The sequence below is a fragment of the Nyctereutes procyonoides genome, unplaced genomic scaffold, assembly GCF_905146905.1.
Source record: "Nyctereutes procyonoides isolate TBG_1078 unplaced genomic scaffold, NYPRO_anot_genome, whole genome shotgun sequence".
NCBI lineage: Eukaryota > Metazoa > Chordata > Mammalia > Carnivora > Canidae > Nyctereutes > Nyctereutes procyonoides.
Genome location: NW_026575144.1, coordinates 4741683 through 4747682, shown reverse-complemented (window position 1 = coordinate 4747682; position 6000 = coordinate 4741683). Strand labels below are relative to the sequence as shown.

Genomic DNA, 6000 nt, shown 5'->3' with positions numbered 1-6000 from the left:
GAATACAAAGGAGTGTTCTGGGAAGCAAGGGATTGCTGTTTCTTGATCCGGATGCTGGTCACGTGAGTGTATCTAGTGTTGAAAAATCATTATGATTTACACTTATGATATGAAAAGTTATTATCTGTGTATATGTCTACAATAAAAAGTTTAATCGAACAACTCATTTTTACAGAGGAAGTAGACTAGATGGTAGAGACTTAAAAACACTACTCATTTTCACTTTATAATAGTCATGTTCCAAAGAAACTGTCTTTTAAAATCACCTTATGATCTTAGCCTTGAGTCACCTAGTATAATACATCTCTTAGCATAACCCAGGAAATCAGTCCTGCATTGCTTGGGATGAGGTTAGGGGGGAGTAGGGCAGGGGGGCAATCCTTCTTCCTAATAAGAAGAATTATTTCTATAACCTGTATTTTATTTTCAGGTTCAGTTCTCTTTTGCCTATAGTTATAAGTGTTCTCTTTTCCCTCTCTGCTTCTAGAAACAAAATTTCACCTAAAATAGTGGAGCAAAATTGCCTATGTATTCTACGTCCTAGAAAACAGGCCCTATTTTGACAGAACATCAGTTTCATAACTCAATCCTCACATAATTACATAATTCAAACTCATTATCTAACAATCCCCCTATTTTAACTCTATCTTTTTCTGTATATTTTAGTCCATAGCAACGTGTTTTCTAGCTCTCCCACAACCATTTCGCTCAGGGGAGATGTCTCAAAGGTTTCTCTTCACATAATAAACTACCAAGAAAGAAAAGGGCTTGAAGATTTATGAATAATAGGTTCCGAGAAGCTTCTAGCCTACTGGTCATTTACTGCACATTCAACAATTACTTTTTTTTTAAGATTATTTATTTATTTATTCATGGAGACAGAGAGAGAGAGAGAGAGAGGCAGAGGGAGAAGCAGGCACCAAGCAGAGAGCCTGACGTGGGACTTGATCCAGGGTCTTCATGAAGGATCACGCCCTAGGCTGCAGGCGGCACTAAACTGCTGCACCACTGGGGCTGCCCCTCAACAATTACTTTTTTTGAGAGCCCTTAGGGTGCCAGGCAATGATGGAGGCACTAGAGATACAACAGAATCACGGTCAAGCATGTTGGTCTTGAATTTTGGAGTTCCAAGTTCAAATCCTAGCGATATAATTTGCTATTTCTGTGAAAATGATCTGTTTACTTTGCATCTCTGTGACTCAGTTTACTCCTATATAAAACAGGGATCCAGTAATGCCTTTCCCCTGGCCTCATTAGGAAGGTAAAACAGCATAATCTGTGAAAACCATTTAGAACCATCCTTGGCACATCGTTAAGTACTTGATACACATTAGCAGTTATTACCAGAAGAGATGACAACAAACGATTTTTGCCAAATTGCCTGTTGACAAAGTTCACCACCATTAGGACTGCCTGCCATATCTTCTCCCCTAGCCACTCCACCCATGGTAGGAAGGCAGTGACAAACACATTAGACTAGGCCTGCGGCACTGGAAAGTCCTTAATCCATACCGGCTCCTGCCCTTTACAGATGAAGACTATAAAACCCAGAGATGTTGCCCCACCCAAAGAGAACCTCACACAGCTCATTAGCGGGTGGAGCTAGCCTTAGATCTTGGTCTCCAAATTCCTAGTCCAGGCACTGGGCTGGAAACACCTGCAAACTGGAAGCCTGGCTCATTCCTTCCTATGGCCCACATTTGACCCCAGCAAGGGGAGCAAGTAAGTGGTAATCCTCGTGGGTGGTAGGGGTGGAGGGCATCTTGCTGTAAATTGTCTATTTTTAGCCTCTCTATATGGCCTCCTCTCTGCAGACTGACTCAGGCTAACAGACTGCTGTGGGATTTAAGGCACTCTCCATGGTGTTGCTTGGTGGTTGCCATGCCAACGAAATTTAGCAGAAATAGAGTTTTCTAGTAGATTATTCAGGTGGAGGCTTTAAAGCCAGATTAGAGCTCCGACTCTGAAGCTGAAATGATGCTAGTGATTAGTAATGGAACATAGTAGGCATGCCAGTATTAGTTGTTTGAAAAACAGAATACATAAATGCAATTAGGTGCATTAGGGAGATAAAGATATAGCAACAAAGAACGTATGTGCTATGTAAAGTCAATATTTAAAGTCATTCTGGAGGAAGTTTACTCATATCCTCCTTGGATTTTCATAATTACCTGACATTCTGTGTCAAATGATTTGTTTGATTGCAGAGGACTGCCTCTGATCTTCAGGCCACTTCCTAGCTCTGCAACTCTGCAACTCACAACTGCACAGATACTTGCTGCAGTCATGGAAAAGGTAACGGGAATCTGATCTGGGATCCTCCTCTTATCTGGGGAGCTTATTCACATTTGAGAGGGTCTGTGTTCTGTCCTTCTAAAGTCCCTTTTTGGCAAATGTAATCACCATATTTAATAAAATGCATTTGTCACTTAAAAAGCCTCTGTGGTTCAAGAAACCTGTGTTTGAAAGGCTGTCCTGGTCACAACGAGTGGATGTTATTAGATAAGGAGCGGGGCAGGGCAACCCATAAATCTCCATTCAGTTCCCAGGGCTTTCAGCAAGGCTGCTTTGACAAACTTGTCCAATAGTCTCTTTCCCTCTTTAATGAAATCTATTTTCCCTATTAAGCATTTGGCCTTCCTTCTCTCCTCCTCCTTGCCTATTCTTCCATCCTGCCCATCATCTTTTCCTCTCTCCATCCCTCACTTCTTTCGCAGTGGCAGCACAGGCTTTTGGAGTCAAAACGATTCAAATCCTTACTATCTCTGATGCTTGTTAGTGATGTGACCTTCAGCAACTTTCATTTTTTTTTAAAGGTTTTATTTATTTAATCGAGAGAGAGAGACAGAGACAGAAGCAGAGACACAGGCAGAGGGAGAAGCAGGCTCCATGCAGGGAGCCTGACGTGGGACTCGATCCCGGGTCTCCAGGATCACGCCCTGGGCTGTAGGCAGCGCTAAACCACTGAGCCACCCTGGCTGCCCCAGCAACTTTCATTTTATCTAAAGTGGCATTTCTCCTTGTGCTACCAATGTCTGCCTTGAATGATTATTTTAACAATGAATTATTTCTCAGATTTTAGGGAACGTGAGAGTCACCTGGAGATAGGTGAAAATGCAGATTCTCAAGACCCACACCCATAGATTCCAGATTAGGTCTGAATCCCAGACATCTGCATTTTAACAAGTTTCCCAGACTTCAAGGGCCTTACTTTGAGAAACATTAGATACGCGCATAAACACCGAGTAGCAGGACATTTAGTAGCAGGAGACACGTTGTAAACATTCCAAAGGTAGAAGCTATGATCATTATTCACTCAGTAGACATTTACTGAACATCTATGTACTAGGCATGATACCAGGCCCTGTGGATATGTCCCACTTAATTTCTTTTACTATGAATTGAACTTGTCCTATATCTATGCCTTGTCCATCCCACTAGTTGTAAGTTCCTAAAGGGTGGGATAAAGCAGCATAATGCAGCATAAAAGAATATAAATACTAGAAAACATGAATTCTAATCCTAATTCTATTATTTACTAGCTATATGACTTCAGGGAAGTCATTTTCTCTCTCAGAACTTTATTTTCTGTGTCAGAAATTAGAAAGGCTATGAGAATAGTGGTTAAAAGTCTGGAGTTTGGAGTCCTGGCTTTAATACTTTCTAGATGTGTGATTTTGGGAAAATTACTTAGTTTTTTTGAGCCTCAGCTTGCTAGTAAGTAGAAAGGGAATTCATTTTCAACATTCATTCTTCAAGAAATATTTACTGAGCACTTTGTATGTGATAGGTACTGAGAATACACTCAAGAGTAAGACAGACAGGGTCCCTGACTCAGGTAACTTGTGATTGAATACTGGACATAAATAATTAAATAAGTAGCTACACAAATAATTCCATTGTGATAAAGTCTGTTGTGATAAATTTTACTAGCAGGAGCTGGCCTAGCTGGGCAGAATCAGGGTGGACCTCCTGGGAAAGGGGGCGAGGAAGTTGAGCCCTGAAGCATAAATAGGCATTATCTGGAAAAGAAGGACCTGAGCTTGGAAAACTGGACTCTTGGAGAAGTAAGGGAATACCAATGTGGCTGAAACCGAGTGCACAAGGTCCCCTCCCCCTCACAGGTGTCAGAAAGATTAAATGAGATAATAAAATGCTTAGTATGGTGCCCAGCATAAGCACAATGATCATGGAGATAACACACCTTTTGGTTTGTTGTAGACAGTAAATGAAGTACTGTGTAAATGAGAGGTTCCTAAAACCAGTATTCATCAGAATTACCTGCACGACTTGTTAAACCACAGATTGCTTGCTTCCACTTCAGTTTCTGATTTGGTAGGTTTGGTGTGAGGCACATGATTTGCATTTCTAACTATTTGCTAGGTAATAATGCTTAGCTGCTGGTTGGAAGTGGGAGGCTATCCCTTGAGAACAACTGGTGTGTACACTGTTAGGTCCTGAATGCCTCTATCAAAGTTGAATCTCCCACAATCTTCAACTCTACATCTTACATAGTACAACTTCTCCATAATTGTTTGATACTCTCCTTGATACTTTAAGAGTGAAAGGGGACCTTGAAAATCGCCATCCTCTAATTTTTACAGGGGAGAAACTCAAGGACCAGAGGCAGGAAATTGCCTAAGAAATGGGAGGAGCCTGAACCCAAGAGCTTTTTTTCTCAAGGGCTACTTTTGGCACATTCTGTTCTTTTTTTTTTTAAATTTTTTTTTTTTTTTAGTTATTTATGATAGAGAGAGAGAGAGAGAGGCAGAGACACAGACAGAGGGAGAAGCAGGCTCCATGCACCGGGAGCCCGACGTGTGATTCGATCCCGGGTCTCCAGGATCGCGCCCTGGGCCAAAGGCAGGCGCCAAACCACTGCACCACCCAGGGATCCCGGCACATTCTGTTCTAAGGCAGGTGCCAGGAAGCCTCTGAGAGAGAGGCTTACCCTGTATGCTGCTCCCATCCGTTAGAAGACCGAGATGAGGTTGCCCTCCCTTACATGCACATTTCACACTTAAAATTATTTTACTAAGTGAACTGATTTTTGGAATAAACATTTTTGAGAGAGTCATCAGATAAATTCAATGAAATCTTTTCAAAGGGAATGCACCCCAGCAAAACAGCCCATGTCACCGTTTACATGGAAATGAGTACACATTAGTTCCCCTTCTTTTTTTTTTTTTTTTTTTTTTTTTAAGAGCAATCTCCTCTCTTGTTACTAAAATAATGAGAGCTGATTTTATCCCTGTGTGTCCGGGTCAGAGTGTGTTTTACCCTCACAACCTCATTTGATCCTCATCACCACATTAAGAGGTAGGTGCTGATCCTCTCCATTTCACAGATGAGAAATGCAGGGCACAGAAAAGTTTAACTTGTTGCAGGTCCTAGAAGTCAGGATCTGAATCCCAGAATTAGGATTTGAATCACGTCTGACTCCAGAGCTCGGGCTCTTAATTACATTGATGTGCGATTCGCTTGTCCAGAATAAATAAACAAAATCTAAGATAATTATGGAGACATTTACAATGGAAATAAAATCAGTTTTGGAAGGAGTAATATAGTAAGCTCTGAGAACAGAGACACCCTTTAAGAGCCAAGAAGATGCACTGAAATACCTACACAGATGAACAGAACCTCTCTAACAAAAAATCCCAGCACTAACTTTTATCCTGGTTTCTTATTTCAAGAGTTAGACTAGGAATACCCCCCAAACAGGTTAAAATAAAAAGCTGAGTCACCAGGGTCTTTCAGAAGGAAAGAAACCTCTTTGGGAAGAGAAAGCTTCTCCTGCGGGGAGGGGCGGGGACCGGTGCCTGCGGACCCCGGAGGCCGAGGCGCGTCCGCTAGAGATCCGGGGGGAGGGCGCGGCGGGGGAGGGGAGGGGAGGGGGAGGGGATGGGAGGGGAGGGGGAGGGGGCTTCTCGGGGGAGGGCGCGGCGGGGGAGGGGAGGGAGGGGGGGGGGCTTCTCGTTGTCATTCATTCACAACCCACAC

General features: G+C 42.6%; 1 protein-coding gene across 1 annotated transcript in view; it reads left to right on the top strand.

Moving 5' to 3' along the window:
- The first annotated feature begins 1627 nt into the window (after positions 1 to 1627).
- The window catches only part of ZNF365 (zinc finger protein 365), a 121223-nt gene continuing 116850 nt past the window's right edge, over positions 1628 to 6000 (top strand). The window contains exons 1-2 of the mRNA XM_055308917.1: positions 1628 to 1722; positions 2208 to 2295. The gene's annotated coding sequence lies outside the window, so the exon portion shown is untranslated. The remainder of the gene's footprint in view (positions 1723 to 2207; positions 2296 to 6000) is intronic.